The 14,280-nt window shown below is 40.7% G+C and overlaps 1 protein-coding gene and 1 long non-coding RNA gene across 3 annotated transcripts in view; one reads left to right on the top strand and one right to left on the bottom strand.

The window, feature by feature from the left end:
* znf462 (zinc finger protein 462) overlaps positions 1-8,286 on the bottom strand; it is a 36,985-nt gene extending 28,699 nt beyond the window's left edge. For both annotated transcript variants that reach the window (XM_063010996.1, XM_063010997.1), the window contains exon 1: positions 8,203-8,286. The gene's annotated coding sequence lies outside the window, so the exon portion shown is untranslated. The remainder of the gene's footprint in view (positions 1-8,202) is intronic.
* A 573-nt stretch (positions 8,287-8,859) lies between these two features.
* On the top strand, positions 8,860-10,186 carry LOC134330196 (uncharacterized). The gene is made up of 3 exons (XR_010014989.1): positions 8,860-8,996; positions 9,559-9,657; positions 10,128-10,186. It is a non-coding gene; the product is annotated as an uncharacterized LOC134330196 (long non-coding RNA).
* The last annotated feature ends 4,094 nt before the right edge of the window (positions 10,187-14,280 follow it).

Raw genomic sequence — 14,280 nt, 5'->3', positions numbered from 1 at the left:
ACACCATCAACATCTCACACACACACACCATCACACACAGACACACACACCATCAACATCTCACACACACACACACACCATCACACACACACACACACACACACCATCACACACACACACACACACACACACCACCAACACCAACATCACACACACACACCATCACACACACACAGTCACCTACAGTATATCACAAAAGTGAGTACACCCCTCACATTTCTGCAAATATTTCATTATATCTTTTCATGGGACAACACTATAGACATGAAACTTGGATATAACTTAGAGTAGTCAGTGTACAGCTTGTATAGCAGTGTAGATTTACTGTCTTCTGAAAATAACTCAACACACAGCCATTAATGTCTAAATAGCTGCAACATAAGTGAGTACACCCCACAGTGAACATGTCCAAATTGTGCCCAAATGTGTCGTTGTCCCTCCCTGGTGTCATGTGTCAAGGTCCCAGGTGTAAATGGGGAGCAGGGCTGTTAAATTTGGTGTTTTGGGTACAATTCTCTCATACTGGCCACTGGATATTCAACATGGCACCTCATGGCAAAGAACTCTCTGAGGATGTGAGAAATAGAATTGTTGCTCTCCACAAAGATGGCCTGGGCTATAAGGTCATACAGCGGTTTTCCAGGACAGGTTCCACTCGGAACAGGCTTCGCCAGGGTCGACCAAAGAAGTCGAGTCCACGTGTGCGGCGTCATATCCAGAGGTTGGCTTTAAAAAATAGACACATGAGTGCTGCCAACATTGCTGCAGAGGTTGAAGACGTGGGAGGTCAGCCTGTCAGTGCTCAGACCATACGCCGCACACTGCATCAACTCGGTCTGCATGGTCGTCCTCCCAGAAGGAAGCTGACGCACAAGAAAGCCAGCAAACAGTTTGCTGAAGACAAGCAGTCCAAGAACATGGATTACTGGAATGCCCTGTGGTCTGACGAGACCAAGATAAACTCGTTTGGCTCAGATGGTGTCCAGCATGTGTGGCGGCGCCCTGGTGAGAAGTACCGAGACAACTGTATCTTGCCTACAGTCAAGCATGGTGGTGGTAGCATCATGGTCTTGGGCTGCATGAGTGTTGCTGGCACTGGGGAGCTGCAGTTCATTGAGGGAAACATGAATTCCAACATGTGCTGTGACATTCTGAAACAGAGCATGATCCCCTCCCTTCGAAAACTGGGCCTCATGGCAGTTTTCCAACAGGATAACGACCCCAAACACAACCTCCAAGATGACAACTGCCTTGCTGAGGAAGCTGAAGGTAAAGGTGATGGACTAAACCCAATCGAGCACCTGTGGCGCATCCTCAAGTGGAAGGTGGAGTTCAAGGTGTCTAACATTCACCAGCTCCGTGATGTCATCATGGAGGAGTGGAAGAGGATTCCAGTAGCAACCTGTGCAGCTCTGGTGAATTCCATGCCCAGGAGGGTTAAGGCAGTGCTGGATAATAATGGTGGTCACACAAAATATTGACACTTTGGGCACAATTTGGACATGTTCACTGTGGGGTGTACTCACTTATGTTGCAGCTATTTAGACATTAATGGCTGTGTGTTGAGTTATTTTCAGAAGACAATAAATCTACACTGCTATACAAGCTGTACACTGACTACTCTAAGTTATATCCAAGTTTCATGTCTATAGTGTTGTCCCATGAAAAGATATAATGAAATATCTGCAGAAATGTGAGGGGTGTACTTACTTTTGTGATACACTGTATCTGGGCAAAAGTATTCACACCCCGATATACTCTACCACTGCTGAGCTGCAATCACACTCACACATTCTTCAGGAATTTATCTTCATTATTACATACATTATTATTATTATATTTATTATTATTATTATATTCATTATTATTATATTTATTATTATTATTATTATATTATAATTATTATTATAATTTAATTATTATTATTATTATTTAATTATTATTATTATTATTATATTTATTATTATTATTATATTTATTATTATTATTATAATTTAATTATTATTATTATTATTATATTTATTATTATTATTATATTTATTATTATTATTATATTTATTGTATTTTTTTTATTATTTATATACATTTTCAGGAACCAATCAGAGCTTCAGAAGGAACCAGATAGGAACCACAAACTGAGAAGCTCAGATCCCAGCTGACATTTCTCCTCACTGTTCCTCACACTGCAGGGTTCATGATGGACTTTGTACCAGGACATCTGAACCTGTTACACAACGTGACTGATCATCAACCATTAACGAGATGATCCAGCATCATCCAGGAGCCTGATGTTCTGCTCCAAAAGCACGAGTTATGATCAGAACTGCAGGAATTTCTTCTGTTTTTATATACGGGCACAGAGACGTCAGTTCAGAATGAAACATGTCTCCAATAGTAAAAGAGACGGGTGTGCAGGGTTCCTAACAGGTGTATGTAAACTTTTGACCTGGGCTGTTTGTCCTCACGTCCACCAGGTGAGCAGGAGATACCCGGCCGTCCAACAGGACACAAATCCTGCCGCCCCAGCAGTCTCCCCTCGAGCGGAACACGTACGGGGGGGGGGGGGGGGGGGGGGGCGTGGGGGTTCTTCTCAGCTCCATCAGCGGCTGGTTGGAGGTCACTTCACTCTTCATCTCCTGTCAGGATTAACGTTGTGTATCAGAGCAGCCGAGTCTCTCAGGACTCCATTTCAGCAGCTGCAGCTCTCAGTTCCTCCACCATTTTGTGCTCTTCAAGGCCATGAAGAGGAGCCTTGTTCCTGTTTTTGTTCTCGTCTCGCCCTCCCTGAAGCTCTCGCTATCTGATTACGCAGACGGAGCGAGTAACCTCGAGCCCAGACCTTCCATTCAGACCCTGAGTTTTTTCTTTTTCACTGACGCTGCTGTGAAAGCAGAACTGAAGCCAACGGAAGGTCTTCTGCTCTGCTCATCTCACTAAATCACATCAGATCTTCTGCAGAGCAGCAGCAGCAGGTTCTTTAACGTCTCCACACGAGATCAAAGGAAGCAACAGGAAGAAAAACACTTGATCATTGGCGTTGGGTTGCTGTGGTTTCTTCATTCTGGATTTATGGAACCTTCACATTTTACACAGTGAAGATCCACCTCACACCAACACCAGATATTAAACTCAAATACGTCGTGATGGGTGGAAGATCTGATCACACTGAAAGAGCTTCTTCCACAGAACCTTCAACATCCTCATCAGTACAACCGCTCCCATCAACAACATGTGGAGCCTTCACTGAACCACTAATCATCCCCAGACTGGAGCAGCACACATGATCTCCCAACCTGCTCTCAGACCCACGACCAGGCAACCAGGAAGCTCAAAGAGAAACCAGCAGGATGGATGATGAATAGATTAATGAATGATTAATAAATGAATTAATTATTGGATGAGTAGATGAATGGATGGATTATTAGATAAGTGGATAAACATGCTGACTACTCCACCTACTGGCATGGGACACCTCGAGTCTTCATAACAAAGAACAAATAAAAGAAACCTAAAAACCAGCAGAGTCTGTAAGAACGACAGCGCCACCATGTGGGGTCTGATTATGGAGGTGCAGGCTGAGAGTCGTTGGAAAAGAAAATAAAGAACGCCGGCATATGTAACGGTGGAGAAACCGGCCGGACCGAACCATCACGGCCTCAAAAAGACGTCAGAAACCGATTTATACAGATTTATAACACCCCCCACACCCGCCACCACAAAGCATTAATGGAACTACAGGTGGGCATGATACTGTAGTCCACACCCCCCTGCTGACCTGTATGGCAGGAGGACCCATCAGAACCGGGTTACACCAAACCAACAGGACGTACCTTCATTCACCAAATCTCAGTGTGTAGAGAGAGATAGGAACCGGACGAGAACCAGACAAGAAGCGGATGAGAACCTGATGAATACCAGATGAGAGCCGGTTGAGAACCGGATGAGAACCAGACAAATAGCAAACGAGAACCAGACAAGAACCGGACGAGAACCAGACAAGAACCGGACGAGAACCAGACGAAAGCCGGTTGAGAACAGGACGAGAACCAGACGAGAACCAGACAAGAACAGAATGAGAACCAGACGAGAACCGGACAAGAACCAGACGAGAACCAGACAAGAACAGAATGAGAACAGCACGAGAACCAGACAAGAACCAGACGAGAACCAGACAAGAACAGAATGAGAACCAGACGAGAACCAGACGAGAACCAGATGAGAACCAGACAAGAACCAGACGAGAACCAGACAAGAACAGAATGAGAACCAGACGAGAACCGGACAACAACCAGACGAGAACCAGACAACCTGATGAGACCTGACCACATGGTCACTAACTGACAGTAACACTAAAACACCAGGCTGAGCTCAGAGCTCACAGTAACACTGGATCATTTATATCCAAAAATATGTGGACAGCTCCTGTTATTACTGACCTCAGGTTTATTATTATTAGTAGTATATGATGTTGATTAATATTAATACAGAATCATTATGATGTCGCAGTTTTTAATCCCGAGTGTGGCGCAGCTTCATCAGGTTTGATCCTCCAGTGAATCAGAGGTTTTGGATCCTGGAGAAGCAGAGAAGCACAAAAGCTGATTAAATGGGTGACTGGCTGCTTTCTTTACACTGTGTGGTGCATTGTGGGTAATCGCTGCTGCACTATACACACTCAGCAGAGCATGGACGGAGCGTCCAGAGAGACCTGCACATGTGGACGCCTCGCCTTGGGGGAGATTCACCACCCATTCACCCCTTCATTCATTCACACCCTGGGGTTCAACCCTCATCCCTCAGATCCTCCACACCACCACACCACCACCACACCTCACAGATCACTGCAGCCTCTCAGCTCTGCTGCTGTTTTCATTCCAGATGTGCATGAGAGCAGCTGATGATGGACAGAAGATCTACAAGTTCAAACTAGATCTGCGGGTCTGTGGAGTGAAGCAACGCCCACGAGATCCAAACCACAAACACACCAAAACACCTCCGACCTGTTCTACAGAAAACACCCAGGGTTCCACACTGAGCTTCTCTTACTGCAGCTTCATCCTGATCAGGGTCTCTGTGCTGGAACTACAACAGTCAGAACCTCAGAACAGACCAGACTCGGATCTTCTACAAACCTTCAAACCATTAGGAGGAATTAAGAGGAATCAGAGACGCCTCACAGCACAAGAATACAAAACTGAGAACATAAAGAACCTCAGAGGAACCTGAACTAGAACCTGAGGAACCTTCACTAACACTATTCTGAGATTTTAAGTGTTTACATCTGGTTTAAATTCTTCAGCATCCAAGTATAAGCTTTAAAGATCTCAATATTTGTGGACATTCAACAATTCAAACCACTCTGAGTCTCAGAACATCAGAAACGCCACAAACATCTACAAAACATGTTGGATTAAAAAGCAGCAACTTTTAATCATCTCACTGAAGATAAACTCTAAACACACTAACATCTTAAACTAAGAATTAAAGAAACGTTGTGGATCCACCATAAAAGTCTCTGCATTACAGATTTAAAATGTTGGTAGATGGTCAAAATGTTCTAAAACAACCAGAAACTTAAAAATATCTCATCAAACTTCACAAGAACTTCAAGTGGAACTTTATTCTCCACAAAAGCTCCATAAACGACTTCTAAAGCATTAAAGAAGAACCTACTTTTCACTAGACGTTGTGCTAGAACTTCAGCCTTCATCGTTATTTCCACCACAAGATCCACAAGCATCAAAACAATCACACAGAACAATAAAACAAACCAAGTTCTTCATCTCAAACCTTCACACATGATTAAAATCTTTCAAAACGTGATCAGCAATGTCTGAAACAGCCCAGGAACCTGACAAGAACCTGATAGAACCTTCATCTCCACAAACATTCCACAGAAATGAAAACTCCAGGGTAGTAAATCCGTTCATGATCGTTCTACACAGAAGCAGGAGCTTCCATTGTTCTGGTAGAACATTAGCATACGTGTGGTTTACTGCATTAACATTTCAGTTTGAATCTGACACCACCACCACCACCATCACTCAATCTTCTGACCATGAAAATCCAAAACATGGAACCACCAACCACCTCTAAACCAGAAACAAGCTCTCAAACTCAAAACAACAAACTAACTACCAGATTCTAAATGTTTAAATCATGACATGAACAGCAGAAGAACCAAAAAACTAAAGCTTACACGTCTGAGAACCTACAAGAACCTGTGGAGGAGCTTCAACATCACCATAAACCTTCATCAACTGTTAAATCATCCAAACACAAAAATCTCAGGAGACATTAGAACTTCAGAAGAAACTTTTTTTTGTCTTCAAACTCCAAGACCGAGATCTGAAAGCCTCACAACGGTTCCAAACAAACTCAGGAACCGCTGGAACATCTTTACATTCACGCTAACGTGTTAAAATGAGAGTGGAACTGGAGAACCGAGGAGGAACCTCCACAACAAACCAAAATACTGCTCTGATTTCTCAGAGAACTTTCCAAATAATCGTTTCTCCTACTGTCTAGACAAGATGATTCTGAAATCCAGCACTCACCATCTGAGAAGATCAGAAGAACATGAAACCCCTCGTTAAAGCCAGAACATGAGCAGGAGTTTCTAGGTGGAGGTGTGAGGAACACTGATGGAAGAACGTTAGCACGAATTAACATTCCTGTCTCATCAATGCTAATGGTTAATATTTCTAAACTAGCCGGAGAAGATCAGAGGGATCCAAAGAAATCTTCATCAACACCTCGTATCTTCAAGAGAACAAGCAGACACGTTCAGAAGTTCCTGCAAATCTGTAAATATTCTCTATAAAAGCTTCATGGAAGAACCTTCATGGTGCAGGAACTTCTCAAACATCTCACATAATCTGGATCAGCTGATAATATCTGGCTGATTAGCACAAGAACCCAAGAAGATCAAAAAGCTCAGAAACATCTCAAATCTTCCAGAAACAGGAGCAGGAACTTCTCCTCAGACGTGTGAAGGACAGCGCTGGTAGAACGTTAGCGTGAACGTGGCCGGACGCATTAACATTCATGTCAGACCTAAACCCTGGATGAGACAGCACCAACGTGACTGATCCTTTCATCCAGAGGATCTCCAAAAAAACAGAAGCTTTGTTCCAGAGCAGAGCGAGAACAGAGACGAGCTGGAGAACCATCAGCGTGGTTCCTACAGAGAAGAATAAAGAATCTGTAGCAGAGAAGCTGCGTGAGGATCCTGAGACGTTCAGGAGAAGAATGAGGAGAAGAAAAGTGGAGCTTTGTTCTCACGTCTCACTCCTCCTCCTTCTCCTGTCTGTCTTCCTTTCTCTCCACGATGAGGAGACTCGGAGACTCGCCTCCATTTTTAGGAAGAATAACGCCGTACCTGACAACAGACTCTCCAGAGGAGGAGGAACCAAGAACGAGGTGAAGAACGCAGAAGAAGGAAGTCCAGATGATTTAGGAAGCCTCCAGCTCTCCCATTCAAGTGTTAATCCTGCTCTGGGTGTTCGGGTGGCACGAGGAACATTGGCGTTTTTGTGCCCAGAGAGTGTGTGTGTGTGTGTGTGTGTGTGTGTGTGTGTGTGTGTGTGTGTGTGGTAAGGAGCTGCAGCAGTGCCAGCCTGTCGCCTAATGGACGATCCCAGAGGAGAGCGAGCGCAATGGCTTCTCCTTCTTCTCTTCCACACACACACACACACACACACACACACACACACACACACACACACACACACACACAGTCCCAACAAATGAAGAACTAAAAGATCAAAGTACCTGGAGATAGTTCCAGCAGCAGCCAGCACACACACACACACACGTTCAGACTCCTGGTTTATTAATAGAAGGTTAGAAGGTTGGCAGGAGCTTCAGGTTCCTCCTCTGATTATTTTGGATCTTCATCATCTCAGCCAGACAAGAACCAAGAACCTGCAGCAAGATCTGAGAAGATCTAACAGAGGAACTGAGCTACACACACACACACACACACACACACACACACACACACACACACACACTGAAGCTCCTTGGCAGGTCTTTCACGTCGAGCTTCATTCTCCAAATAAAGCGCTCGCTCGCGCACTCACGCACCCACTCCCACGATCTCGCGACCCGTGGGGTCTCCACACCCGCACGCGCCGGGTTCCTCGGCGTTCCTGCACGAGCGCACCGCGACACCGACCCGCACCGGATGGATCTACTCACGGGTCCAGATCTTCTCCTCACTGTCCCCGTCCGTGCGTCCTCAGCTAGTTGATGGCCGCCATCTTTATCGTCCTTCTGCTCCTCCTCCCGGTGCTCGAGCTGCTCCTCCTGCTCCGCGCGCAGCTGCAGATGATGACCCGAGATCTGTCCGTCCGGTTCCGCGTGCACGCGCGCGCACGCACACACACTCACACACACACACACACTCACACACACACACGCGCACACACACACTCACACACACACACACTGTGGAGAAGAAGAAGCAGGAAACAGTAGAAGCTTCTGCAACATGCACTGGAAGCAGACAATCAGCGCGCGCACACACACACACACACACACACTCACACACACACACACAATTAACAGTTTAATTAAAGCAGTGACGTCACAAACAGCGTCCATATCATTAATCATTTCATTCATGATGAGATTTATTACACTGATCATCAAACACCAGAATATTAAACTCTAAACATTCAAATAAATCATTTTAACTCCTCAAATCATCAAAATAATTTAATCATTTTCATTTTTTAATAACTAATATAAAGAACACAAACACATTTATTACCTACATTCATAAATAAATTAATCATTACATTCACCTTCAATTATTTTATTATTTTATTCTCTATTAGCACTTTATTACACAAGCTCCACTCAGCTGTGCTATCAACCAGCCGGGCGTCTACACAGACACGCTTGGCTCTGTCTCGGGGGAGGAAGGTGGGTTTGCCGAAGCCCTGCGATAGACTGGCGTCCTGTCCAGTTTCATTAACGTTCATGATCAGGTATAAAAGCAGGATCCACCAAAGGAGAAAATCCATCACTGTTAATAATAATAACAAATATAAATTAATTATACATTTAATTAATGTTAATAATAATATTAATAACAAATTAAACATAATTATAATTAAGTTTAAGTTAATATCAATAATAATTAGTGTGAATCAGAATAAAATTGAGGCTGTTTAATTTAACAAATGTGAATTATTTTTGCACATTTTATTTTATTTTTATTCATTAAATTAATTTGTTTACTAAATGATGTTGTTTTTAAATTCTATTTCTGTTTTATTATTTTTTTCTTTTTTTAATCTTAATTTTTTTTCTTACTCTATTTTATGCTATTTTTAAATTTTTTATGTCTGTTGTTTCTACTTGGCCAATAAAGCTGATTCTGATTTAGAATTAAATAAAACCATGAATAAATAAATAAATATAAATGATTTACTTCAGTGCATTAAATTAATTTAATGAGAATAAGACGAATAAATAAATGTATCTTTATTAAATGATTAAACTGAAGTTACAGACAAAAGCTCTAACCTCGTCTCATCTTCCACACAGCCGGAGGAACAACAGGACGTGACAGAATAAAGGAAAAGCAGGTTTTTATTGTTGATTTGGAAGCTGAAGGACGGACGGAGGAACAGAATAAAGATAAACGTGAATTTATTTCTATTTCTGAGCAGCTTCATGTTTCTGAGTAAAATACAAATCCTGATAAAGAGAAAAAAAATTTAATTTACTTTAAGAACATCAGGATCTCAGAAACAGCAGCCTGAGGATTATAAACTCACTGATTCAGTTATAAAATATTAATAACATTATTTAAGATGAAGTGTGGGGTCTGTGCAGGTGAGGCTGATCCTGGATCAGATCCTGGTGATGGTTGATGGTCCTCACTGTAACAGCCGGATTTTAAATACTTTATACTTTTATTTTACTAAAACACCAATAAATGCATGAGATTTTATTTTGATAAAGTTATTTTAAAAGTAATTATTGAGTAATTAATACTGCATCAGTGGAATCATTTTATCAGACAGAAACTTTAATTAGCAAACCATTAAAGTATAAAATATCACATTATATATACTGTATATATTTTCTTTATGCATTTTCTCCCTTTTTAGCTCGTCCAATTGCGTCACGCTTCCTCTCCACCAATGCCGATCCCCACTCTGATTGAGGACAACGAAGCTAACCCACGCCCCCTCCGACACGTGGGCAGCAGCCGTATGCATCTTATCACCTACACTTTGACGAGTGCAGTGCAGCTCAGCGTTGTGTATGGAGAGACACACCCTGAGAGCACTCTTTTCTCATCTCTGTGCAGGCGCCATCAATCAGCCAGCAGAGGTCGTAATTGCACCAGTCATGAGAGAGAGACCCCATCCGGCTTAGTCCCGCCCATATCTGAACAACAGGCCAATCGTTGTTCATGTGGCCGCTCAGCCTTAGCCGACAGGCAGAGCCGAGACTCGATACGAAGTATTCCAGATCCAGCTCTGGTTCCAGCGTGTGTTTTTACTGCTGTTCCACCCGAAATATCACATTATTTTTAACACAAGAATGAATAAACATGATTTTTTAATGTTTTTATTCAGTGACCTTTGTGCTCTCAGACGGCGCTGAACAGGAAAACATCATGTTAGTGATATATACACAGCTACACGGGTTTGGGAGCACTTCAGAAAACTGTTGTTACTGAACACAGTCCGCCGCTGCATCAAGAAATACAACCTGAACTTCAATTACACACAGAGAGAATATTAATGTAAATATGAATATAAATATGAATTTAAATATTAATGTGCTGAATCTTTAATACTGGTTTATTAAATTTGGTTTGAACTGAATCAGTATGAAAATTTATTGCAGGGCAACTGGAGCCTAGTGGTTAAGGTACTGGTAATCAGAAGGTCGCTGGTTCAAGCCCCACCACTGCCAGGTTGCTGCTGTTGGAACCTTGAGCAAGGCCCTTAACTCTCAGTTGCTCAGACTGTATATTGTAACTGTAGTGTAAGTCATTCTGGATAAAAGCATCTGCTAAAAGCACAGGAAGGGAGGACTGGAGCAGGTTTGTCTTGGTGTAGGAGTAAACTAATCAACTGAGCTTTTCTTCATGTCTTTATAGAGCTTGTTCATGCTGGAACAGGAAAGGACCTTCCCTAATCTGTTGCTGCACAGTTAGAAGCATATGATTCCCTGTATATAATTAATTTATTACAGCTGTTATTATTTATTGTGGCACATGAATTCAGTAACTGAAAGGAGCGTCCAGATACTTTTGTCCCTATAGTGTAAGTGTAATATTAGTAAGAATGAAATAAAGGTCGATACTTTATTTATCCTGAGCCGTACATCATGGATCTGTGTTTTTATCAGAAGGTTCTTGGTTTGTTTCCTCTGTGTGTTTCTGAAATGTAATTTTATATTTGTCAGTAAAAACAGCGTCCTCATTTCTGCTGCACATTATTGTGCCAGTCAAACGTCTGAAGAACCAATTTCAGTCAGATTGAATCCTGGAGAAGATCTGGGTCACCTTCTACTACAGCAACATCAAAATAAAATTTAAAGGAAAAAATAAAGACAGAAATAAAGAAAAAATAAAGAAAAAATAAAGACAGAAATAAAGAAAAAATAAAGAAAAAATAAAGACAGAAATAAAGACAGAAATAAAGACAGAAATAAAGACAGAAATAAAGACAGAAATAAAGAAAAAATAAAGAAAAAATAAAGACAGAAATAAAGACAGAAATAAAGAAAAAATAAAGACAGAAATAAAGACAGAAATAAAGAAAAAATAGAGACAGAAATAAAGACAGAAATAAAGAAAAAATAAAGACAGAAATAAAGACAGAAATAAAGAGAGAAATAAAGAAAAAATAAAGACAGAAATAAAGGAAAAATAAAGACAGAAATAAAGACAGAAATAAAGACAGAAATAAAGACAGAAATAAAGACAGAAATAAAGACAGAAATAAAGAAAAAATAAAGACAGAAATAAAGAAAAAATAGAGACAGAAATAAAGACAGAAATAAAGAAAAAATAAAGACAGAAATAAAGACAGAAATAAAGAGAGAAATAAAGTAAAAATAAAGACAGAAATAAAGTAAAAATAAAGACAGAAATAAAGACAGAAATAAAGACAGAAATAAAGACAGAAATAAAGAAAAAATAAAGACAGAAATAAAGACAGAAATAAAGAGAGAAATAAAGAAAAAATAGAGACAGAAATAAAGGAAAAATAAAGACAGAAATAAAGACAGAAATAAAGACAGAAATAAAGAAAAAATAAAGAAAAAATAAAGACAGAAATAAAGACAGAAATAAAGACAGAAATAAAGACAGAAATAAAGACAGAAATAAAGACAGAAATAAAGAAAAAATAAAGACAGAAATAAAGACAGAAATAAAGAAAAAATAGAGACAGAAATAAAGACAGAAATAAAGAAAAAATAAAGACAGAAATAAAGACAGAAATAAAGAAAAAATAAAGACAGAAATAAAGGAAAAATAGAGACAGAAATAAAGACAGAAATAAAGAAAAAATAAAGACAGAAATAAAGAAAAAATAAAGACAGAAATAAAGACAGAAATAAAGACAGAAATAAAGAAAACATAAAGACAGAAATAAAGAAAAAATAAAGACAGAAATAAAGACAGAAATAAAGACAGAAATAAATAAAAAATAAAGACAGAAATAAAGACAGAAATAAAGACAGAAATAAAGACAGAAATAAAGACAGAAATAAAGACAGAAATAAAGACAGAAATAAAGAAAAAATAAAGACAGAAATAAAGACAGAAATAAAGACAGAAATAAAGACAGAAATAAAGAAAAAATAAAGACAGAAATAAAGACAGAAATAAAGACAGAAATAAAGAAAAAATAAAGACAGAAATAAAGACAGAAATAAAGAGAGAAATAAAGACAGAAATAAAGACAGAAATAAAGACAGAAATAAAGACAGAAATAAAGACAGAAATAAAGAAAAAATAAAGACAGAAATAAAGACAGGAATCAGGAGTTCAGTTCTGCTGTTTGTTTCTGCTGCTAAATTATTCTCACATGAAAGGAAACGACATGAAATAAAACATCGAGGTGGAAACGGGGCGAGGTTTAAATGAGCAGAACCTTCCTCACACCCCTCAAGAACCTCTCAGTGTGAGACTATAACGATATTTTATCTGAACATTATAAAGATTTAAATGTAAAAGCTTTTATTTCTGTGTAATTTTTGAGGTCTGAAGAACCTGCGAGAACCTAAACTAAAACCATGAGTGAGACGAGCATCACCGTGTTATTCAGACTGAGGACTGATCCCTGCAGGAGGGGTAACGGGGGGTACATTTGAATATGAATGCAGCAGAGGGTCTGTACGAACGGGGGGGGGGGGGGGGGGGGCACTGAAGGGTGTGTGTGGGGGGGGGTATTTTGGGGAAGCAGGTGGAGGGTCCAAAGGCGGTTAGAGAGGAGAGAAGAAAGAGGACAAGATGGAGGTGAAGAAAATCAGGGTGGAAACAGGAGCAGCAGACGCTGACATTCTGGGTTCTTCTACTCAGGACCAGAGATGACCTTCCATCACTGGCCAGCAGAAGATCTGAAATGTTAGATCCTCTCACCATCTACCCCTCCATCCTGGACAATCATGAATAACCGAGGGGTGGGGTGGAGAACATAGAGGGAGGAAGATGTGGTGATGAATATGAGGAGGAGGAGGAGAAGGTTCCTGTGATACATTAATCCCTCAACCTGCTCTTCAATCTGACCTTCATCTTCAACCACACACAGAAAACCAAAGAAAAGAAACAAAAACAACAAAGAGAAAATAAGAATAAAAAGAGGTTTTAGAATGAAAGGATAAAGATGAAGATGAAGATGAGGTGAAATCATTTCTTTGTGACGTCTTAAGTTCTTCACCAGGTTCCCTCACCCATCACTCCGTCCTACATTAAATAAATAATTAATAAGTTAATAAATCAACTTATAAAGGAAGAACAGACCTGATAATGAGAGGACAGTATCATCAGGTTTAAGCTTCATCTCTCACCGCTCAGGTGGCGCAGCGGAAAAGTACACTAGCACACCAGAGTTGGGGTTTCGAATACATCGTATCGAATCTCAGCTCTGCCTTCCGACTGGGCGGGGCGGCTGCATGAACAACGATTGGCCGTTGTTCAGGGTTAGGGGTAAAGTCGGATCATTGATCCTCAAACTGGTGCGACTGCGGCCCCTGCTGGCTGACTGACGGCGCCTGCACACGGCTGAGGAATGATGC

The sequence above is a fragment of the Trichomycterus rosablanca genome, chromosome 16 (assembly GCF_030014385.1).
Source record: "Trichomycterus rosablanca isolate fTriRos1 chromosome 16, fTriRos1.hap1, whole genome shotgun sequence".
NCBI lineage: Eukaryota > Metazoa > Chordata > Actinopteri > Siluriformes > Trichomycteridae > Trichomycterus > Trichomycterus rosablanca.
Note: the sequence above shows the minus strand (reverse complement) of the source record. Positions and strands in the feature narration are given on the sequence as shown.